Source organism: Colossoma macropomum, unplaced genomic scaffold, assembly GCF_904425465.1.
Source record: "Colossoma macropomum unplaced genomic scaffold, Colossoma_macropomum, whole genome shotgun sequence".
NCBI lineage: Eukaryota > Metazoa > Chordata > Actinopteri > Characiformes > Serrasalmidae > Colossoma > Colossoma macropomum.
This window is the reverse complement of record NW_023494797.1, coordinates 10,616,513-10,641,930: the sequence shown is the minus strand read 5'-3', so window position 1 is coordinate 10,641,930 and position 25,418 is coordinate 10,616,513. Positions and strand designations below refer to the sequence as shown.

Here is a 25,418-nt window from a genome sequence, read left to right as displayed (position 1 = left end):
TCCGTGTCTGTATATTCCTCTTTTTTTCTTTCATTTTTTCGCGAGCGAGATAAACGAAGCGCATGCGATTCTCACACCTGTCCTAGCATCCTTTCCCCTCCGCCACGATAAGGGATTTCATTAACGGCAGAACGCTCGGGCTGGGGGGAAACGTAATTGCTTGGCTGTTGTTGTTGCTTCTGCCGACGCCCTAATTTCCTCCTTCCCTTACTCTTGACTGTTAAGTGATCATTATATCAACAGAGTGAAGGGAGCAAGGTTAAAATATCGACACGCTGCAGTCGTGCTCAAAAACCCAACCCAGTGGAGAGGTGCTGGTGCTGGAAAGAAGAAGAAGAAAAGAAGAAGAAGGGGGGAAAAGGGGAATGAATACTGAAGAGGGAGGAGGATAGGAAAAAAACAGACAGATGAAGTGTGGAATGACAGTGGAAGTGAAAGATAAGATCAATCGGGAAAGATCACAGCATTCGGTAATGATTTAAGCGCTCAGACTGCTCCCTCTAATAGTCCTTGATGGATAACTGTATGAAAAAGATACATAATTTTTTGACTTGCCATTTACACAGCATTGCACCTGAAAGCCGGCTGGAATAATAGACAGTTTAAAATGTCAGGGAACTAACTAAGAAAGAGAGACGGATCGGCCAGCAGAATCTTAATTAGGAAAGCCAGCTAATGGTCCTGGCAGCTCAAGAGGGAGGAAAGAGAGAGAGAGAGAGAGAGAGAGAGAGAGAGAGAGAGAGAGAGAATGAGAGATAAAAAATAAAGAAAAAGGAGTGGAGGGTGGTTAGAGGAAGTGCTCCTCTGAAATACACAACACTTCCCAGAAATACTTTGGTCCAATTAGCTTAGGCCTCTTCTTCTCATTTGTAGTTCTTTTTTGCCCCCTCTCTCTCTATTCTCTCTCCAATTCTCTCTCTCTCTTTTTTTTCAAAAGGCTGACCAGTCATATTGCAAATATATATCTAGTTGTGAACCCCATCAAGAATACGCTCTGTCTGGAAAAGCATGTATAGGATTTACCTATCTATCCCAGAGCAGACCTGCATGTTGAGCGCCAGCCAGAAGCACATGATTGTGTTAATTAATCTGCCATTGTGAGCAGGGGGAACAGCTGCAGTGGCTCTAGTGGCTGCGTTGTCAAAGCAAAACAATGCCGTGTTAAGCTTCCCCCGCTGAATCTTCCCATTACAAAGCAGCTCCAACACAGGGGCTAAATTCATAAAAACCCACAGATCAATTTTTACCAGCACTAATGTCTGACCTTTAAAGGGAAAAGGGTTTTTACATGCTTAATTTCGGGCTTGAAATATGGTCAGATATGTGATACCTAGGATTTGGGCCAATACCTCAGGCTTTGAAAACAAACAGAGGGTGAGGGGTGTACAGAATAAGAGAAAGAGAGAGAAAGAGAAAGAGAGAGAGAGTGAGAGAGAGAGAGAAGGGAAGGTGGGAGCTAAAGAGGTCTGATCTCTTAAACAGAGACAAACAGAAGAGCACCAGGATTCACCAGCTGGGCGCTGGTATTTTAAAACAATACGTCTAACGCGATTAGGAGGCAGCCATCGATCTCTGTTATGTGGATTTAATTTACGACGGGAAGAGAGGGAGAGATGGGTGGGGGGGTACCGACGAATTCCGTGACAGCTCCAGATGCATCCCTAAAAGGCAAGCTAAGGCAAAAGTGGGAAGAGCAAGAGGTGATGGTTTAGGAAGGCCACATCTCTGGACTGAATTCGTTTGACCCGTTATTCTATTCTTAGTCTAAAGTCTTCAATTATCTGTTATTAGCATGTATAGAACTGTAATGGATTTACAGTGGTTATATCTCACATATTTCTTATATTTAATTCTTTACTTTGTCCATTTAGAACATCTGTGTTTGTTCATGTACCAAACCGTCATGTTTACATGACAATTCTATGACCTATCCTTTAGAAAACAGGCTGTTTTTGTTACTGTTCCTTTAAGACTAATATTATGTAAATGAACCTATTCTGATTGGCTGCCCTGTGTTGTTCCTTGTTCAATCAGCATTTTCAACACTTTGCATAATGTCAACATGAATGAGCAGTGCAACTGTATTAGGTTTCATAGCCGGATATATATTAATGCATCAGCTTTTGTGACATCACAAAAACAGCGAATTCCAAATGGGCCGTTTTTGCAGCTTTGCTTACAGACTGAGTGACTGAAATCCTTTGAAATTTGATCAGTAATATTTGCACTTAATTCAAAAAAGCAAGAAAAATGAGTCATTTCATGATCCTTTAAAGATAATTTAGCATTACAAATACGCACTAAACATAAAAAAAAAATCACAAGGCAACTTGAAACAGAAAAAAAGCATCTAAATTGATGTATTTCAGCCTGGTTTTTGCTGTTCGTTTAGAGTTCACTAGCGGGCTACAGTAATTTTCATTAAGAGCTCTGTTAAAGGGCAAGATAAACAGATAAATAGGGGGAGATAAATAAATGAGATAGATGTAATAACAGAGAGAGAGTGGTGAGTGTGTGTGTGTGCGTGTGTGGACTGACTGAGGGCTTTGTGGGCTATTTCTGTCAGGGACTCAGGCAGGGTTAGACAAACACAGAGTTGGAGGGGAAGATTGTGGCGAGCTTCGCTGGAAGCACCATAGGGGGGAAAGATGCCGCTTTCTTTGCGCACTGGTTTCCAGAGAGACAGGGATGCGTCTCGAGAAACTCATGCGGCTCCCTGGACCTCGACCCACTCTGAAGTAGGAGACCGTCTGTTTAGGCGAAAGCCCCTCCAAAAAGCCCACCAAGCGTGCAGAGCTTTTAAAGGGGGAAAAAACCTCCCTAAGACTGACTCGCAGTAGTGCTCTCTGTTTAACCAACATCACCTCAGGTTGAGAAAGAGGACACCGCATGGCAGGAAGGAAGCCCTGTCCAAGAACTGAGGTTATGAATGTGCGCTCTAAGGCATTATAGTGGTGAGTCTGGAACAGGAAAGCAAATCAGGTCTGAAATCCAAGGTAGCTCCATTAATCTAGTTGCAGATATCGCTGGCGATAACTTAAGTGTGGAGTAATTCCTCATTTATTCTTTTTCACGTGTAGTTCACTGAAACAAGCAAACTGTGTCAGAAGTGCAGATTCTAAACTTTCAACTGCTTGTGGTCATAAGTAGAAAAGGAGATATTTCAAGTGAACTGAATTCAATTCTAGTTTATTTGTATACCACCAAACAGATATTTATAAATGTGTATAATTTTACTTTGACGAAAAGTTAGAGTTACCCCTGCAGTCTCTTTTTGAAGAAAGAAAAATAAACTTTTTAAATTTAACATTTTTTGTCATTGCTGACATCATTTGCTCATGAATGGAACCTTCTTTTTCTTTTTCCTATTTTACTAAATTCTTTTGTTGAAGATATGTGAATAGAATAATTCTCTACTCTTTATAAACTTCCCATAAACTTATTCAATGTTGTAAAAATTAACACATTTTTTAAGAAATCTAGAATGATGAACAGTGCTACAGATGATTCCATAATACCCAGAATTCAGAAATAACTCATATTTGAATTCCCAGAGTGGATAACTTATACAGAAATAGCTATACAAAAAAATTAGCATTTTTTTATCATTTAATAACTTTTTGGTGTTGCCAAAAAATTTAAAATGAACTTCTACACAAAAGTGAATCCAAACCTTTGAATGGTAGTGAAGGAAATACATTGTGCAACTTGCTATGTAATCAAATAACTACATACTTACATTAAAACAGTAAAGCAAAATGAAAGAAACAGTTGTCTACTTATAAAGAATCGATCAACAAGAAGAAAAATACAGTCATTATGTAATATAGACACTATTTTTTCATAATATACCAACATACTGGGGGATGGGTGTCAAATGGGTGATTCCATGATGGGGGTGCCTTTTGTGAGCCTCTGAAATTGCATTTACAAATATATATGTAAAATAAAGGTAAAGGACATTTTAAACATAGTTAAAGTGTCCTTCACAACAACCTAGGCTCACGTTTCAGATAAATAATTTAAATCTACGGCAGCCTATAATAATTACACTCTACCTTTATATATAAGCAAATCTTATTATTTTCACTCTAATATGTGAATCCATTTAACATCTCATGCTTCAAACATCATCTGTCTTTAATCATCTATTACAGGTTATGAAAAAGTACATTTTAGGTGTGTCCTTCACCCAAACTTAACCTAAACTCTTTCACCTCTTTAAAATATACAAAATATTCCACATTTTCAACAGGAATTTGCATCATCTAAATTTCCAAGCGATCATGGGATGAAGAAAAGAAAGTTCTGTCAGTTTTTTTTTCAGTGATATTGTGACACTGACTAATGAAGTCAATCAAATTATAGACTAAATGTAAACTATTCATTTGAAAAAAATCTCTTATGTAAAGCATTAGAATGTCATTAATGTCCCAGTGCCATTACCATACATGCTACTTAACCATAATTTGTGTATTTGCTAATTCTGTGCTAAAAAGTCAACCCTCTTACTCTTTTAAGCTGTCGTCCACAGAGAAACAATATTTCCCGAGATAGGTAAATAAATTGTTTTGAATGATTAAATGCATGTTTTACGAGATTTAATGTTGAAAAATGATGTTTAATTATTAACAGTTACAGGGACTAAATGGTACCCCAACCATGGAATCCCTAAAACACTACTAAATCTACTATAAAAGACAAATGCACTCTTTTTTTTATGGCAACTTTTCAACATCTCTGCATCTAAGTGATGACTCTAGGAGGAGCTTTGCTTAATTCGTGTAAGAGTTGATGAACATTGGCCAACGAACTGAACAACATCCTTTGCTGCTGCTTGTACATTAGTGTGTGTGTGTGGCAGAGGCGAGCTGAAGGAGGATTTTCTGAAAGCTTGCAGATGGAGAACGGTGACATGGTGTGAACACGCGTCTCCAAAGTGTCGCTTGCTCGCGCATCTCACCTGTCCGCCAGGCAGCGTCACGGCGAGCCATCAGATGTTCCACTTACCGCTACAGTAAGCATGAGATAAGAAAAGTCTGGCTGTTAGCGCGCGTCTCCGCCGCCGCGCCGCGCTTTTCAACACCGTCCGCTACGTTCGGGAGACTGCCGGGCAACCTTTTGCCAATGATTCATTATCATGTCTCGTGCTGGATGATTGTGACGAGACGGTGGAGTGTCCTCTTTTTGCGCGGTTCACGTGGAAAACAGGTTTTCGGCAAAGAGAGCTGTCAGAGGCGCTTGGAATCAGGACGTGTTGACTTAAGATCCGTGCCTACACCAACTTTTTTTTCTTTTTTTTTGTTTGTGCCTAACTGTGCAGAGCCTCGTGGGGAGTAAAAATAAACTTTATGGAAATAGATCCTCATTGACACGGTGCCATGTTCAGGCTGCGAGCAGCTTGTGTCTCATGAACATAATCCAGAAACGTCCTCCAAACTTTTTTTTTCTCCCTCTTCTCTCCAAAGTTCAAGTTGTTCCTTTTTCATCCCCACTTCTCCTCTCAACAAACATGGGGAATGAAAAAAAAATGACAGAACGGAAGAAAGGTAAAATCCTGTGTTCTTGGGGCCCAGAAGATACCCATGAAATTTGAAGCAGGGGCTGAGAGAAGAAAGAGCAGGAGATGGAAGGGGAGCAGGAAAAAGCCAGATTTGATGTTCTTTGCTGAATCCTCAGCCCTGTGTCTAATAGGAAATACCTGTTTCTGGCTTGGGGAAGTGCTTCGGCAGCGCGATTACACCTCACCTGCGGCCCGAGCCAGGGAAGGTGGCATTTGGGTGCTCGTTCCCCCGGCGAGGGGCTCACAGAGCTCAGGCGCGCTTTAGCCGGGCCAGGGGGAGCAGCTTGAGCCCCGCGGTTAAAGCCCTGCTAAATCTGCGGCCTCTGGAGACCACAGCCCGAACTTGTGCAGGGGTCGAGGCCTGCTTTTCCACAACCAAACTGACTGATGGTATTTCTCCTAGACTTTTCGATGTCTGGGCGCAAAGTTCTTGAGCCAAAGTTGCCTCTGAGTTACAGTGAGCAAAAGGCCTTGGAGTTCAGTTCAAGCGAATTAGAGATTTCAAAGTAATGCAAAAAGACGGCTAGTTTAAAGGAACACTCCTGCATATTTGAGCCTAACCTGGAAATTGCTGGTCAGTAGCGTATGGTCAGGTACCACTGACAATAATTTTGACATGTTTCCTTGTATTTGGTAACAGCCCACAATGACTCGAAACACATTTACAATGGAAGTAAATAGGCAGGTGCTCTAACACATTCCCATTTTTCAGTTCTATTAGTCCTTTTAGTTCTTTTCTACGTACAGAGAAATTACTGTCCATGATAACTGATTATGTGCTACAGATGTGTCTGATATGTTGAAATCAACCAAAGCATTCTTTTAAAGAGAGTGACCACACTCTCATAACTTTCATATTAGTTTTACTGCAGTGACCAAATCATTTATTACTAAATAATAATAATTACGGTGAATAACTGATAATCCTTAAGTTTAAAAGATTTATTTTAAATGGATGTAAAATACTTCAGAACAAGAACAGAGTGGAAAAACGCTGTCAGTGTGAGTCAGCTATAGAGCACTACAACCACCTTTTCTCGCTCGGCAAACCTATAGGACTTGCTCCAGCATGAGACATCTGTGACATTTAAAGAGCTAGGTGGAAGTTAACCTCGTCACCTCCACTCCCTCCTGTCCCTACGTGTCTCTGTTTTACTGCTCGTCTCTTCAAAGAGGAGGGAAAAAGACGTCCACTCATCACAATAGCGAAAGATTAACATTCCTCGTTAAATATAAATGACGGCTGCTTTATCCTGTACAGGTTTCTATATCTGGAGGTATGAAATAACTACTGATTGCTGATAAGCACTGATCTTTCACCATATATTTTGATGAACACAGACAGAAAAAAAACATAATAATGCGAATGATCATGGGAGAAAACCTTCAGGCACAATGCTTAAATAATTACAAATGTGTTAGCTTAATGAAGCACACACGTTCCATTATGGTAGACTAAGAGGAAGAAAGAGCACAGATGTAAGCTTTTGCACTGTTCTTTAGTTCCTCTGCCGTGAATTAAGCGTGTTTGCTATTTTGTAAACAAACTGCGCTAACAGCTCTTTTCACATGAAAGTTAAAGTCAAATAACATATGCTCTTAACAACAACAATAGGTGTTAACAGACTAAATTGCAATTGTGCTAGATCTTATACAAACAAACACCAAGCTTTGTTACCAAGACAACTGAAACAATGCGATTCCCATGGCACGGTCGGCGCTGCCACTTCTTGCCTGCGATGTGTGAGGAACCGTAACGCAGCCATAGTGTGAGGTGTTTTAAGCGAATTCCATTCCCTCAACAATACCACACCACAGTTGGGGCAGACCAATAAAAACTCATATCCTGAGGGGCAATCCAAATATTTCCCTATGAACTGTGAACAATTGAACTTTCAGCTCACTCAGTTTTTTTTTTTCTTTCTTTCTTTCTTTTTCTTTCTCTCTGCATTCCAGAGTAGCAAAATGAATTCAACTCCAAACCTAATTAATCCACAAAGGTTTCATGTCTTAATCCCCAAAGTCAAGGGGGTTATTGTCCTCACAAATGAGGTCAATGTTTCTCCCAGTGGAAATACACGAACAGCAGTGCAACTGAGAGAGAGGGAGGGCGAGAGAGATTTCTCTCTATGCGTCTACAGTAGGAGTTCTGGAGTGGGTGACAAGGGCCGAGCAAATAGGGTTAGAGGTGTAGTGACCGCTCGTGGCTGCCTCTTTACCTGTAGAGATTGGCCAAGAAACCCGCCCCTCCTCAAAGCGGGCCAGAATGCGAATAAGGGCTATAAAACTGACCACAGGCCAGAAGGACCCAAAGCAAGCTCACATATCAGAGAATAATGCCCTGGAGGATGACCAAGGAGAAAAGAAAGATGGACAGACCTTTGTAACCCTCCAGTCAGAGCACTTGTTTCCACGGTAATTGTCACTAGGGCAGATTCGTACATCTCGGATACTAAGAACCCTTTGTGCGACACATTGATGACAGTGATAGATTTGTCATCTTTCTAACATGAGGATGCAACATACTCAAGCCCACTCAGTAGCCCACTCAATCATACATGCGCGGCGCTTGCCAATGGGTGCAGAGATGAGCTATTTGACCCTTGAGAACGCCACCAAAGGCTGAGCGAATGATTTGAGAAATAACCAAAAGTTCGGGACCTCCCGCAAAACAAGGCCAGCCAACGAGGTTTGAACCTCCAAATGGCGGCCAACAAGCAGATGAAGGGTGAGCATGGCAAAGCCGACGCAACAGCTTGGAGAAATCTGCCATCTAACGCTATGTACAGTAGCGTAAACCGGGGGTAAAAGGAACATACTGTAAAGGCACAGTTTCAAATTGGCAAAAAATGGGACCACCACAAACAGAACAAAGAGCTGCTTCTTCTTCTACCCACACTAGCGAAGAGGGGCTCCGTATGAACCCAACATACCACACAGTCTCATTAGCAGGAGCTCCGCTGTTTATGATTACCCATAATTACCAGCACTCGAACGAGACCTAAGAAGAGGGGAAAAAAAGAAAAGGAGAGGAAGGAGGAAAAAATAAAGCGAGAGAGAGAGAGAGAGAGAGAGAGAGAGAGAGAGGAGAGAGAGAGAGAGAGAGAGAGAGAGAGAGAGAGAGAAAGAAAACAATGCGACTGTAGCCTCGTTACAGGCATTTTCATTTCAAAGTTCTTTCAAGCTGGTGAAATGAAAGAGGTTTACATTGTCATGCCTACCGCTGCGCTTGACACTTTAGTTTAAACTGACAGTGGGAATTAAAATCCGTAAATGGTTTTTATTTTTGATGCACAATGTACGAATCAGCTGTCAAAGTCAGTGTTTGTTGATTTTTATCAGGAGGGTTATTACATTTGGAGAATGTGACAATTAAAAAGCCCTCGATCATTCCGTAACTTTGCCTCAGGGTGCCAATACCGCAAGACACAACGTGAAGCGGGAAGACAAAGAATATACTGTATGTATGTCAGAGGAAGAGCTAACACTGCACACGTTTACTTAATCTCTGCTGATTTCCAATATGGCCTAATTTGTGCTTTTAAAACATACACTGGTTAAATAAATAAATAAATAAATAAATAGATAAATAAATAAATAAATAAATAAACAGAACAGGTACGCTTGATCTGCTTAAAAAAAGAAGCTACTCTTCATAGGCTGTTATGAGAGATGCAGCATTATTTAACATGATTATTAAAGCACCGGGTCTTGGAGATGGCCTCAGGTTACTAGTGCTGTCTATGAAAGAGCATTATTGAATAATGACACAGGACGTGACAGGCCAATGGCTTCAACTCCAAACTGAGCTTGCTTTAACAGACAGGTTGTAGTGCTATTACCTTATTACCTGCAAGTGGTATAGAAAGAGAGACAGAGAGAGAGAGAGAGAGAGAGAGAGAGAGAGAGAGAGAGAGAGATCTCATTCTCCTTTCCTATCGCAGAGGATGTACAGAGGAGAAAAAAGATTTAAAGGAGAAAAAAAAGCACAATTGTTTATTGATTTTATAATAGGCTTAGTGCCAGAGAAATAAAGTGGAGGTCAGCAAGCAAGCCCCAGCAAGAAGCAATGGCGTGACAAACACGAGTCTACATGCAGGTAACAAGGCCTGTGTCCGAACGCTCAGATATTACTGGTCCCGTCTTTCCAGCCCCACAAAAGCACAAAATGACACTTGAAGACTAGTAATTCTTTTTTCTTTCTTTCTATTTTTTTGCTGGATAATGTCATATAATCACTTTTCACTTTTGAAACGTCACAATTCTGGAAATACACTACACTGTCAGAAGAAAAGGCCACTGTACAGGTGCATTTTTGTTCACCAATGTACAAACAACATCAATGTAATCTCCAAGGTACAACAATGGTCATAAGCTTAATTTTCAATTATTTCTTTTCCTTTTTTAGTAACATAAAAAGCCTCCAGTCAAGGCAGGGTGTATGTAGTCAATGCAACTTAAAAAAATATGTATCATTATGGAATATGGTATAATATGGTATAATTATGATTAAATATATACAGGACTGCACAAATGTCAGAAATCGTGCTGCATCTGTTTAATTTCTGGTCAAAGCGCCATCAAGTTCTTCATTTTTCAGCCTTTACACAAAGGCCTGAACAACGTCTCGTCTCCAGGCTTTTTATTTTATTGTTCTGCTTCAAAACATTTGGTTATGAAACGGTACAAATATGTACTTTTCACCAGGAAAAACCTATTTAAGGTAAACAGTTGGACCCTAAAACCACTGCTGTACCTTTAAGGGTACATTTACATTGTTTGTACCTTGAGGAATGAAAAATGTACCTGCACATTTCTAACCGTGTAGAAGTTGGCTGCATTTGCTTCTTGCATTGAAAATAAACCCAAACACACTCAATGAAGCTGAGATCTGGACTCTGGGGTGGTCAGTCCACTGCTCTGAGAACACCAGCAGCTTGTTTCTTTTCAATTTTTTACAGTACTGAAGCAACAATGATTTTCTTGTATCTCAAACATGAGCTTGATTTTCTTGTATCTCAAACATGAAAGTTTTGAGTGCTATTTATCTGATAGTAATAGTTTGAGTGGGATACCAGGTCTTGAACAGTTATGAAACTTAGTTTTTGTTTTACTTAACGTTTTCTCCTTATTTCCTTTTGACTTTGTCCTTGGATGTCCAAGTGGATTATCTATCTAATCTTGTCAGAAATATCCCATGAAAATGAATAACGTATTTAATGGTCATTTTGATTTAAACAAAGGAAGAATGGCCTCTAACATCTGCACTTTGGCATAGTATTGTGTGTTTTTTTTCATTGTGGCAGTATACTAAATTCATTTTCCACACTGAGTCAGATGAACTTGCTGAAACGAGAGGAAGCACATGCAAAAGCAAACAGTCAAAACCACACATTTAAATAGCCTCTGTATCTCTTTGTGGTTAGATTTACCTCACTCATCTAACACAATGCATATCAGGTAGGAAATATTCAAATGATATCAGATCTGTTCTCTTAATGACTCAATTTTAGCACCAGTCACCTTTGATTTGATCAACAAAAAGATTGAAAAAAAAAAAAATCAGGTGAGCGACACCTCTCTCAGCAAATCACCCTGAGGTGCTGGAACATGACAGAGCCTGGATCAGCCTCTGTGCTGACAGAGAGGCGGTGATGCTGTGCGTTAGTGTGTGTGTGTGAGTAAGGATCAGTGTGTATGTGTATGGCCTGATATATGGATGATAACACTAATTAGCTCATTTTGTTTGGGGCACAACACTCATTAAAAACCCAGTGGGGCCATTAACGCTACCGTCCCCTCCAAAATGCTGCAACCGCCATATTAATCTCCCCAGCTCACGCTTCTAATGGTGACTGCTTCAGGTTGGGTTGAGGGAGGGAAAAAAAAAGATTTGTGGGTTCAGAATTCTGCTTTTTCCTACTCTCATTCTTACGATGAAGCCACCCCCCGCCTTTCTCCTTAATTCAGAGGGAGGCATACACACATTTCTTTCCCATTCACCAATTACCCAGTACACCTCCTGCTCAGGGCCATGCTCCATGATGGTGTACGCATAAGAATGGAGGATTCATGCACGCTGGGTTCGACAGTGTTTTCAGCCTTGTGTGGTAATGTACCCGTAATACCACTGCTTCACCGAGGCTTGCGATGCCATAAGGCAGCACTTACAGTCAGGCAGCGGAGGCTGATAGCACAGGCCTGGTAGGATTAGCTCAGGAAAAGTAGCATCCTGCTAATAGACGAAACATGGAAGCCTTACTCTCAAGGGCCAGGCACGCCGAATCTTCAGTGTGTCTGCTTTTCCTCGCCATGTTTTAAGCATTGCAACCTGTTCTGGGATTTGCATTCAGCTGCAGTTTCGGGAAGGAACGCGCACCTAGCAAGCTATCAGCAGCAAAGGCACAGTACATGGCAAGTATCCATGCTGGAAACCACAGAGCCGTTCCCTACCCCAACAGAAACGCACTCGTCCATTTTAAACAGCTTGAGAACGCGGCGGAAAAAAAAAAAATGAGCGCTCCGTGCCGGCTGGGCACCCACTCCTCCACGTCCCAGCATTGGATGGAGGAGGGTGAAAAGGCTAATATTCTCCATCTTAGAGCTGGATATTAACAGTGTTGATGAGATATATGAGTTTGCCATTTGCCCATGGAGCGGCGAGGCTCCGGCAGAACTGGGTACCATATGGCTGGTGAGAGATTTCCTCCCTCTCTTCCTCCTCTCTGAGCCTGACAGCTGGATGCCTGCTAACAGGGGACGAGGAGCTTGGCAGCTGCGAGCTGAGAGCAAAGCTTTGATGCAAACGCAAACTTTCTACAGGTAGGTGAGGGGAGGATGAGACGTATAGCCAGCGAACGGGGAAAGGTGCGAGATGGAAGGGGAGCAGGGAGAGAATGGGGAGGAGAGAAAATGCTTCTGGGAGCACATTAAAATGTACAGCTGGCGAGTACAAAAGTGAGAGCGCTTTTTTTCTTCTACAATTTTTTTTTCTTTGAGTCAAAAGAACCTTTCATCATCTCAAAAAAACAGCTTCCTTTTGGATACAATGATGCAGGTATGATGATGTTTTGTAGAAAATGAATAAAACACTCCATCTCACTTTTTTGTTGTTTTAATCAATGCAGAAATGGAAAAAAGGCACCTGGTATAACACGATATTTCACACAGTGACGGAGCTGCCAAAGGAAATCGGAAAACTTAGTTTAACCCTTGGAAGTCTCAGAAGTTAGAAAATACTTTCATTTTGCTACACCCTTCAAATTATGAGATAACATACTTAATCATATAGTGACTTATTCAATGATTTACACTCTATATTGACTTCTGACATGTACAGTGTTAGAAATAAAGGTTCTGTGCAGGTACACTTCTCATTAATCAAAGTACAAACAATGTAAATATACCCTCAAAGGTACAACAGTGGTTTTAGGGTCCAGTTGTGCACCTTAAATAAGTTTTTTTCCAGTGGAAAAGTACATAAGTGTATGTTTTCATAACCTAATGTTTTAAAACAGAACAGTAAAATAAAAAGCCTGGAGATGAGACAGGGTGTGCGGAGTCAATACAACTTAGAAAATATCATTTCAATAGATTATGGTACAATTATGTTCCCTGACTAAAGGGACTGAGATGTACCCTTGAGGGTACCACCACAGTGACAGGAAGGGAACTGCCCCAGTGATAGTTTCATATCTTTCTTTTTTGAGAGTGTGTTCACTTGCTATGAAGTCAAAGAATGACAAATGTGGCAAAATGTAAAGAAAGAGTATCATCAAAACTCCTCAAATTTAAATTATAACAAAATAACTTCTCTACTTATGAACCCAACTGTGATATTCAGTGAAAGTTTAGAATCTACACTTCCAACATAATCTCTCTGTTTGTTTCAGTGAGCTATGAGAGAGAAATAATTAACATCAAATCACGCTACACTTTTGTTGCCACCAGCGATAACTGTGACTTCTAAGGGTTAAAGGTAGAAATGCTTTCTGCCTGTTGGGTTCAAGTGTCCCTGCGTGTGGCGGGAGTAAATAACTCAGCCCGGTTGATGAGCTCCATGGCTTTCCTATTGGGGCAGCTTATCAGCCCTCCCCTGCGAGAGAGGAGGAGGCGACGCCCGGAGACGCTGCAGTGTCCTCCACTCCAGATCAAATAATTCACCTCTTATTAATCACGAATCGGCCACTCAAAACACAGGAGGTAGTAATGTTCCCATGGCCACTTGCTATCACTGTCAGCAGCGATAAACAACGGATGCTGTACGCCTCAGTTGCTGAAAAGGGCAAGGGATCCTTATAGGGGCATTACACCGCCCAAAATGCCTGCCGCAGAAATGATAAATGCCAAAAGTACTTGTAACAAGTGAGGCAACTTCCTAACTGACTGGTAAAGATCAGGAGGGAGGATAAGGGAGATGGAAGACAGACAGCTAAAGGTTATGTAACATGGAGCATTGATAATTTGTCTCCAACCCTACTCGGCTCTGCTCCTAGCGCACCGAAGGGCCTATGGTGGCTTTTCTGTCACCTGCTCCCTCTTTCTCCCACTTTAAGATGCCGGATATTCCGTGAGCCTCTTGGATACACATTCAAACAGCATGTGCTCCTTACTTAATACACAGCTTCCCACTCAAAGCAGAAGGGATGGCCATGCCTTAAGGGCTTGAGGCAGTCATTGAGGGAACAGAATGAGGCATAATGGGATAGGCACACATTCTAGCCCATCTTAACACTCGTAACAGCCATAGCAGGTTTGAGGAGATGAGCAGAGGAGAGAGGGGACGCTTTAGCAGATCGGCTGTTATCCCTCAAGACATGAACAAAGAAGGAGTGAGGAAGTCAATGGCATAAAAAATAGTAAGAATACAAGCTGATTTGTATTGTTAATCATTTACTAAAAATTATGAAGCTACTCAAGTCTGTTTATCACTTGGAATGAGAAAACCTTGTAATTTAGAAATGACAACTTTAAAAAAGTAGAGCTGTTTATCTTCTCTGCGGTAAGAAAACCTCATATCTCCCATTAAGTAACTTATACACTCTCAGAAAAAAAGGTACTACACTGTCACTGTGGTGGTACTCTCAAGGGTACATCTCAGTCCCTTTAGTCAGGGAACACAATTGTACCATAATCCATTGAAATGATATTTTCTAAGATGTATTGACTCCACATACCCCGTCTTCTTTTTTAAAACATTAGTTTAAGAAAACTAATTTAAGAAAAAATTGTACAAAAATGTTCTTTTCCACTGGGATAAACTTACTTAAGGTACATAACTGGACCTTAAAACCACTGTTATACCTTTGAGAGAACATTTACATTGCTTGTACTTTGATGAATGAAAATGTACCTGCACAGAACCTTTATTTCTAACAGTGTAAGAGAAGGAAAAGGTGTTCCTAACATGGCCAATGGAAGAGATTTTAAGTAATTTTGCACCATCTGTAGTCAGAGTGAAAGATCAACACAATGTAAATGGAAACTGGAAGTTTCAAACAGCAAAAAAATAAAAAGCAGAAATAAATGTTCTTTTGACAGCAGTGCCTTTTTTTTTACTCTAGGCTCAACTTTCCCCCTCTTGTTAGAAATGCCCATGAGCTGCCTTGCCTCAGCATGGACCATGTTTTGTGAAAATTTGTAAAACTGAATATATTTTCACCCGGGCTGCTCTTCCACCATGTGTTCATCTATCTCTTTGTGTCTGCGGTGGAGGAGGCAGGATGAGTTTTTGCTGAAGCTGCCCTGTCTTACCCCCGCCTGCCAGAGGAGGGATCTGCAGGGGGAAAGGTTTGCCCAACCGGAGCACTATCCCTATTTCCCCCGGTCACGTTCCCATCCAAAAGTTTTTGCCTCCATAATCTTAGCGTTCGGCTCCAAGAACCATATGAATGATTTTTTAATTCTCTCCCAGCACTCTGTCTCACAGTGCTTGTCTCCTTCTGTCTCCCCATCCTCTTCTCCTCCCTCTCTTTCTCTCCCTCTCTTTCTCTCCGCCATCCGTCTCGCTCCCGTTTCAATACACCGCCTAGCCTCCCTCTTTGTCAATCTCACTTTTTACCCTTTATTAGTACGATGTGACCCTCATTCACTCGTTCCATTCTTGCCCTCCCCGACCATCCCTCTCACTCCATCATACACACTGTTCTGCTCTCTCGCTCTTTCCCGTCTTTCTCTCTCTCTGCTGCCAGTCCTCCCTCCCTCTCTCCCTCCCTCTCTCTCTCCAGGCCCCCTGTTGCTGCCTGCTACCCTGAGCCGTGGTGTCGAGTTTGGCTAGAGTCGAGAGGAGCAGCTGGGCCAGGCTAACGGGGAATGATAATGACCTCAGAAATCTGCTCTTCGCTCCACAACAATAGGGTGCTCAGTCTAGTGGAAAATTGTGTTCATCAGCTAGCTCTGCTCTCTTACTAATTGACATTGCCAAATATTTTAAGAACAATTGGAATGCACAGGCGAAAAAAAAAGAAAAAAAAAACGAAGATCTTAATCCGTGGACATTTTTTTTTTTTGCTGACCATTTTTTTCGCCCTCTGTCCCTCATCTTTTGCCTTTGATTAGAAGATAACTATCGCTAAAACGAGGGGGGAAAAAAGAAGAGGCAAACTTTTCATGTCATTATCTGCCTGATGTCAGTGTCATGATGTTGACACAAAGGCCTTTTTTATGTGGCCTGTCAATGGGGTTAGAAGAGGGAGTGAGAGAGAGAGACAGAGAGAGAGAGAGAGAGAGAGAGAGAGAGAGAAAGAGGAAAAAGGAGGGGAGAGATACTCATCACTGCATGATGAATGCCCGCCAACCACCCCCACCCCCCCACCCCCCCAACCGCCCTGTCCAACACAGCATGGCTATGGGAGAAAACCGGATGAAACTGTGACGAGTGCGTCTTTCTCCAAACGTCAGTTTTATAATCTTTGCAACGTCCTTATTTTTCATTAGTTAAGCAAGTACATAAACAGAGCATAAAGCAAGAACAAGCAGAAAAGGGAGAGAGAGAGGTGGAGAAACAGAAAGAGAGAGAAAGAGAGAGAGAGAAAGAGAGAGAGGAGGGGTGGGGGCAAGGAGGATTCTTCTGTCATGGTATCATATGCCTGGTCCTCCATTTTTAATGAGACAAAGGTCAATGTATTCACTTGCTCTTTCACACGAAAGGCACCCCAATCATGCCCAAGTTAACTTGTTCAAACAAAGCCCCCTCCCACCCAGCTCCGCCATTTGTATGCCTTAGTTTGAGAGAGGGCGAGCGAGAGAGAAGCTAAGAGAGAGTGAGAGAAAGGGAGAGACACTCATTCCAGAGGAATTCAGCTCTGACAGAGTCAGACAGCTGTCACCCTCCGCATTCCCATCACACAAAAAAACCAGCGCGCCAACCAGCCTTTCAGCAAATAAAGTTTCATTTGAACTTTTCTGAAAAGAAACTTGTGTCAACAACCAGACTTCGCTTTGACCGTGTTTACCGGTTAAGCCAACCCAGAGAGAATGACAGGGCTTAGTGTTGATGGACTCGCTTTAAACAATCTATACAACCGAGCACAGTTTCATTAAACATGCAGTAAATATGGCACAAGATCTCCATTTCTCAATTAAAGCGGTGACATCTTCCAAGGCAGCTGAAGAGATGTCATATTGATGCATTTAAAATATTAATATTCAAACAGTCTACCTACCCCAGCACAGCAGCCTTCTGTTACGGAAAGATAAATATTATGTTTTAATTATAAAAACATAAAACAGAAATGGAGAGAGCGATGATGAAAAAAAAGAGCTCGGGCCTTGCCAAGGAGGCTTGTACAGGAGAAAGGTAAGCAATGTTTTGGCAAAGACATGGAATTAAAATCTGGTTGGTATACTGCATGCAGTTTACTTTCTCCTTCCCCTGCTCGCTCTCTCTCTCTCTCTCTCTCTCTCTCTCTCTCTCTCTCTCTCTCTCTTACACACACACACTCTCTCTTGCTCTCTCTAGTACATTGCTCTGTGTTGTCTCCATAACCAAGCGGGGAATCCTAACAGGATCATTAAGACATAAAACAGACTGATAAATGTTTCATAAGGACTGCCCGGTGACAGCCTCAAAGGAGAACGGGCAGCACAGAGAGACGACACTCGCAGCCTCTCTTTCATATACACTTTGGAATACAATTGGAATTTTAAATATATTGAAAAAAGCAATGCTAATTCCCACTACGGGTAATATTTACAAATTGAGTCTAAGAGAGAGAGAGGGAAGGAGGATAAGAGAGAGGAATATAGGGGGAAAAGTGGGCATGCGAGAGCGAGAAACCAAATGAGCTACTGAGGGGAAAATAAATTGGCCTTTTATATTGTTCAAGCGTGCACAAAAATACTAAGTCTACATTTATCCAAGACGTGTCAATCAGGCGAGCATACAGACAATTAACGCGTTGAATAGAACTTTTATCATTTAAAGACACCAGAGCCCTGACCTACTGTACTGAAATACAGCAGTCTAATGAATTCGCCTCACACGCTAGGACATCTTTTCACTTTTTTTTTGATGACACCAGCCTCCCTCTCCAAAAGCTGCAGAGAGAAAGAAGCAAAGAGACAGGTTAGAGAAACATGCATTCACATTCAGCATTAAATAATGAGGCGGCTTACGGGGAAATAAATTAAAGAAGGCGAGGAAAGGACAGAGATATTCAGAGAAGGAGGATGCGAATTGTTTTAGTTTATTTCAGAAAGATAAAAGGGAGAAAAAGAAGAACGTTTTAAACGTTCTGGGTGAGAGACAGAGACAGATAAATGTGCAGATGGAATATTTAGCGATAGATTTATTGCACCAGACAAGTAAATATATGTTATGATTGTCCTTCGTCTAAAGCTAATATGAGGTTCCAGAACTTTTATCTGATTTTCATCAATTCTATCTCATTCCATCTGCCTTTTGATGCTGTATAAGGTGCTCAGCTGGGGTGTAAATATACTAGAAATAAACAGACAGGACAGAATTGTGCAGAAAACACTGTACACTGTGCTGTCTGTATGCTTTAAACGGCTGTGAGTGAGAATATTTTACTGCTCATGGCCAAGCGTTTTGAATGAAATGAAGCCAGAGCATTTCGTTTTATTTTGACTTTAATTACACAGCAATTACATTGTAACAGTAAGTTTGCATGTGTAATTACCCCCATTGTAATTGCGTAATTAGATGAATATCCATGCTTTATAACCTAAGGCATCCGTTGGCAAATCCAATTTCAATTTGTATGGCGCGAGTGTTTCACCGACGACACGTTGGAGAGCTGTGAAGACCTAGGGATATGTGTCTAATCCTCGCCACGTTAAAATGTCGCTCCTGTTAAAAATATTTAGACATGGGGGATTCTCGAATGGAGGAGAGAAAAGAGATAGGGCAGGTTTTACAGCCTTGAGCAAGAGGGATCAGAAAGGGACAAAAAAGAGGACTAAAGATAGAGGGGGCTTCTCAATATTAGTACATTCATTCTTATTTTAAAATGATAAATCAAAACCTTGACATTTCTTCTTCTTTTTCACACAATTTGGAAATGCCAGTTAGCCTTTACACTTTATCATCAATCGAAATGGTCCAATATTATAGAAATAAAATGTATATCTCCCACAGAATTACCATTTTGAAATTGTGAGGTTTTGTTGCCACAGCAATAATTTGATGATTTAAAAGAACCCAGATTCTACAAATGTCTTATACTTCTTTTTTCCCCCAAGATGTCCAGTTGTGATGTTTTCTGAGTTTTATAAACCAAAAAACATGATACGTACTAGTCTGGTTATCCTTTGTGCTACATTCACAAGTTTCCATCGTTCCGTGCCTCACAGCAGTATGTGACTAAAGGCAGCATACAGAATTTATAACGATGGCTTGGTGGTCAGTGGACTGTTGCTACTGGCAATAGCAGAATTTTCCGTCATGGTTCCATTAAAAACAACGGAATACCCAGTTTGTCATTAACCATCTACCACCAACATGTAAACACAGCATTAGCATTAACAGACCGTTTATGATACTGTGCCTTTGTAAACAATTTATTTATAGAGATTTTTTCATTTATCAGACGAGACTTTAACGCCAAGATAAATCTGTATATAGAAGAACAAGGAATACCGAACAGACACAACAAATAAAACCAACAATCGAGGGAACAAAAACAAAACATGCATCATAGTGTATTTAGGGTCAGATCACATCACCAGTAGAGATATGAGTCCATAGTTCCGGGCCAGGTAAACTATTCACATAGTTTATTAATGGGCCCCAGGTTTTGTAAAACCTCTTAATGGAGCCGTTAAGGGTGCATCCGATTTTCTCCAGCTTGATATTTTGCGTCATATCTTTGATACATTGGTTGTGTGATAGAGGAGTTACATTCTTCCATTTAAATAAAATTCAGCATGTAGCTAATAGATAGAAAAAAGCAGCGACCATCTGTAAGTGAGCAGGGAGACTGGAATCTTCTAAAGCTGAGAATCTACCAAAAATAGTAATTGTTAGAGAAGGCATAATATTATAGCCATAAGTCTTAGAAATGGTGTCAAAATAAGATGCCCAGAAAGGGGCAAGTTTTGAGCAAGACCACAACATAAGGTAGATGGTTGCTGGGGTCTGTTTACACCTGTCACACATAGAGCTTAGGTTTGAGAATATTCTCGCAAGTTTAGCTTTAGCGAAATGTAGCCAATGTAGCACTTTGAACTGCAAAGTCTTGAGCATAAGGAGGAGGAACGAAGCCTAGAAAGAGCCATTTCACATTCCTCATCTGACAGCAGGCCCCCTAGATCATTTTCCCATTGTTCTCATAAATGAGATATTGAGGGATTATATCTATTCATAATCTGAGTATAAATCATTGACATTCTACCCTTGTTTAGCATATTGACCCATAACAAAGAATCCAGGCAAGACAATGGGGGTTTGGAACATTGGCAAACTTTTTATGTGTAAAGTCGCTGATTTGTAAATAATGGAAAAAATGAACACTAGTAAGTCCAAATTATCTTGATAGCTGTTCAAAGCTTGCAACAGTGTTATCAATAGACAAGTTTCAGATGCTACGTATACCCATGTCCTGCCACGTTTGAAAGCCTTTCTCTAATTAGGATGGTAGAATAAATTAGCTTTTTTGTGATTGGCTACCCTGTTTTGTGCCTAATTTAAAAAGGCAGTCTGGGCTGAAACTTCGTACTCCAATACGTTGATAGGTGGGGCAAACCTGCTGAAGCCTGAGTGTGTGTGTGTGTGTGTGTGAAGAGGGATTTAAATGTGCTGTTTTTTGTGACTGGTTTTTCAGACAATGTTTATGACTACAACTTGTACTACTACCACAACTTTACATACTGTTTTAAAAATGAGGAAAATTCCTCCATGATTTGAAGAAAAATAAGGAAAATTCCTCCAGTTTTCCATGATAGGGTCCCTAAATACTGTATAAGTTAAACTACAGAGCGTTAAGTCTGAACCGAGAAACCTCAGGATGAAGTCTTCAGAAATGTGTCGAGAGAACAGGTGCATGTCAGCTTGTCACCAGGGACTAAGCTCTGCCTCACCCTAACCCTCCGTCAATCAGCCCCCGCCACAGCCTTCTGATAACAACGCTGACCTCTCCCTTTATCCGTCAACCTCTTTGCTCTCTCAAATGGACAAAATGCGTTTGCAGTGCCGCCCTTTTTATGCCCCCCTCAAGCCCTGCTTTACATAGTATTACATCATGTTTCAATGGTGTCTGTTCTGCCATTCAGAATAAGCCTCTGTTTAAGGCAATCTCTGTCTCTCTCTCTCTCTTTCTGTCTCTCTGTGCTGTCGCTCAAAGGCCTACCATAATGAATGCAGAAACACTATCAAAAGTGGAGCCCCCCCTTGTTTATAGAGCCCAATTCAGAGCGAAGAATCTGAAATAACAATAGATCTCTTCCCCAGTCAAACCAATCTTGTAATAGTAATAAGAAATAAAAGAGGGGATGGGAGAAAAATGTAATAAAGGAAAAGATAGAGCAGACGTAAAAAGGGCTAGAGATTCCATTGAATGAGAAGCATATTTAAGGTTGATTATTGAGAGGGAGAGGAGAAAGGTCTTTAAAGGACGTTTCTGAGGCAACTCTGTCTCCTCTCTCTCTCTCTCTCTCTCCCTTGTTCGCTCTCTTTTTCTCTCTCTCTCTAAACAAGTGCGGTGTTAAAGACAAAAGCGATTGTGTCGACCTTCTTTCACAGTTGAGATGTTATTGTTGATTACTGTAATTCAAGTTTAACTCAAAATTGCAGTGGGTAGGTGGTTTAGAGGTTGGCAGAGCTTGTTGAAGGGAGGCTGCAGATGAGGCCGCTGTGTGTTAAAGGGAATTAAAGAAAAAAGACAAATAAAAAAATCTACAGATGAGAGAGGAAGTCTGTTCTCGGAGGGAGAGAAGAACGTGTGAGATATTAAAAGTAAAAGAGAGGTATAGCATGCCACATCCTGTTGCATAATACGCAAACACACATAAGCTTGCAGACACACACACACGCGCGCACACACACACACATAGATTAAAAAGTTACAGTATGATTACTTTTCCTTACAATAATTTGTTCACACTTCTGGAAATTAATTAGAAGTAAAAGAAGACATTGCATGTAAACCGTGCAATTCTTACAACAGGGCGATTGCATCTCGCTTTTTACTTGCAGTTAATAAAGTGCACACCACATTATAAAAACATGGCCAGTGCGTCTAATGCTGCTGCACTTCCTCCCTCCTGTATTTCACCTGTAGCTTTGTTGTGGCATAGAATAAGTGTATGATTTCCGTTCACAACTTGAACCTGTAGCTACGAAGCGTGTTGTTCCTGCACCGTGAATATGCACGTCGGTTTACACTGTATCACAGAACGTGCCGACCTTCTTGCTCCCTCGCAAACTACGCCCACTCACAGGGCAGAGAGCCCACAAGGTCAATTTTAAGACATGGCCGTGGTTTGGTGGGGGGTGGGGATTGGCATCATGCCTACAGCACAGCGGTCCCCCGCTGCCCTCTCCACCTAAGCTGGGCAGCAACATGGGGATTTCAGCTGGTGATCACACTCTACTTTAACACCAGCTCTCCAGAAGGAAGAAAGAAAAATGAACAAGAAAACCTTTTTTTTTAATGAAACAGAGGGGTTCTAAGAGGGCTTTTATGCCATCATGAAATATATATTAAAGGGGAATTCTGTTGATCTTTCAAAATGTCTGCATAATTAAGTGCTTATGACACAAACAAAGTCATTCTGAGTGGTTTAATATGAAATGCTCTGTTCTGGAGGAATCTACTGAGGCAGAATTGTTCACAGTGGTGGTGATAGGAACCAGATGTCTGAAGAGTTGCATTTAAAAGCTCCTTCACAGAAAGCTATCACCTGACATTATAAATACACTGCATGATGTCTGAGACACTGTTCTGCAATAGTTTTAAGGTAAGGTTTTGGCCTAAAACTTATTTTTGTATTCATTTATTATGGAGAGGTACATACAGGCATTTTTTCCAGATTTAACACAGTTTTACCATTATTAACATTACTCATGCAAAAAGAAACGACATGTGTAGTTGATTTTGGATCATAAATAAAATGGCCATATGTGCATTGGAACCCTTGCACCATCACTGTAGTCAGTAAGTTTCTCTACAGTGAAACATTTGACATCAAACTACTCTGAATGACTTTGTTTACACCTCAAAAAATAAAATTATGCAGATTTTTTTTTTTAATTGGTAGAATCACCTTTTAATTCTCAAAACATACTCGTGCTCTTCTTACCCGACTGGTGTTTACACTTTGACAATTTATAGCTAAAGATTTCACAAGAGTTCATAAAACGCCATGAGCTAAATCTCGCAGATTCAAAGTACTTGTAAAAGAGATGCAAAAGAAATAAAACTTCCTGCATTAAAATTCAGAAGATAATTACTTCCGTGACATACCCCCTCTCTGTTGAGATGTGTTTAGGTTTAACAGTCTCTATAAAGAAAATAGGTTTTATCTTCCTCTCATTTTCATTAATTCCTAATTGGGGTGGGGGGTTGTCTGTTATTATTCCTTAGATTAAAATAAACATAGCCCACTGCATGTTCAAACCGATCTCACTACACGAGGGTGATAAGGACTGGGAATAAATAAACAATTTCTTCTGTACTGTAGAAATTAAGTTGCTTAGAGCCTTAAGCTAAGCCACAGCTTTTTTTCTCTCTCTCTCGACAACTTAAAAGCATATTTTACCCGGCAAATGAAGTTCACATTTTTTTGACCTGCTTTATATGTATATCTTTAATTAGTGTCTTGTTTAGCTTAAACCAACTGATTATCACATAGTCGTGACCTAATTAACGGATGGGCTGCTTAGCTGTGGTGTTCCACCCCGAGGAATGAGAAAGTTACCTTTAAAACTTCTGTAATCATTAGCTGCAGCTTCTCTTAATCCCACTAAACACACACTTTATCTCTAAAAGCTCCGTGTCCCTCAGCTGTGGTAGGTTCACTGTCTCCCTCTCTTCACGAGATGTTTTAATCACTTGTAACGGGTGCTGTCCATGAAGCTCCTTCATGAGCTGTTCCACAGGGAAAGCAGTGCCATCTATGTGCTGCTGCCAAAGCACTGCAAAGTTAAAGAGGACTTCATGGATGGGTTTGTTCCGACACTAATTTGTGTGTTTAGCAAAGCATCTAGTCTACAGTAAAAGCACAGTAAATAATAGAGAGCTCTTTGAGGGTGTCTGATGGGCATTTGAACAGAGGCGTTAAGTATCCAAGTTATGCGTGGAATGCGGAGCTAGGATTTGTAGTGGCTTTTATTCTTTGAACAAGCACATTTGACCAGGCACAGTTGATCACCTCACCCTAACACACACATATGTACACATCAGTGGTCCTTGTTGTGCAAAAATATGAACTTCACTTCCTTGCAACTGGTTTCAAAGAAGAAAAACATACCACACAGAAAGGAAACCTAAAGCAGCATGTTACGATATTGCTTGTTTTTTACCATAGAGCTTTTTGAGAACGCTCGTAACACATTGTGTTTAAACTTAAATAACTTTACAACTGCTTAAGATATTAGCACACTTTAAATTCCACATTAAACAAGATATGCAGAGCTTTCTGTCAGTTCTTTTCCCCTCTGAAATTCCAGGCTTGACCAAAACAACATCAACAGAGTCAGCTATAGTGCCCGCCTGTTAAATTACAGTGTGCCGAAGTTCAGCAGCCATTTATTCTCGTCAGTCTTTTGGTCTTTTGTTGTCATTCGGTGGCCAGTCAGAGGTATAAACATATTATCCAGAACATCTTTAGAGCTTTAGAGACCTCTACCAAATTACTACGCTTTTGTTTTGAAAATGTGACTGCACACAGAAGCAGTGCGCTCAAACTTTCAGAACATTTGCAGAACTACAAAGTATTGGACATCAGACATTATTAAAATATAAAAGTATTTTCTTGAAGATGAGAGCTGAAATAAGTTGAAGATGGAGATGCTTGAGAAATGTCAGGAGAACGGTGTGGCTCTATACAGGTAGATGGGCAATACATCACTAATAAGAGCGTTAAGTAAAATGTGTACTGAGAAATGGCCACAGACCCATATATACATATAGCAGAAACTTCAAGTGACCTGTATTTATAAAATAATAAAATGGTTTACTGTGTGCATAATCATTTACATTGTTTTGTATGTGTTTGTGATTTTTTGGCAAAAATGTGAAAAACTGAATTTCCGAGTGTGATTGCTTCATGGTATTACATATAATTTCTGCCTTACATATTGCATTTGTTTAATAATTGGTATAAATAAGCTACATTTGTGCTGAACATATAAATAAATTGGTAATACTGCAATATATCACCAAGACACAGTCAA

The 25,418-nt window shown here is 40.7% G+C and overlaps 1 protein-coding gene across 3 annotated transcripts in view; it reads right to left on the bottom strand.

Annotated features, from left to right (window-relative positions):
• znf536 (zinc finger protein 536) overlaps nucleotides 1–25,418 on the bottom strand; it is a 233,030-nt gene that overhangs the window by 81,034 nt on the left and 126,578 nt on the right. The gene's annotated exons all lie outside the window — the stretch shown is intronic.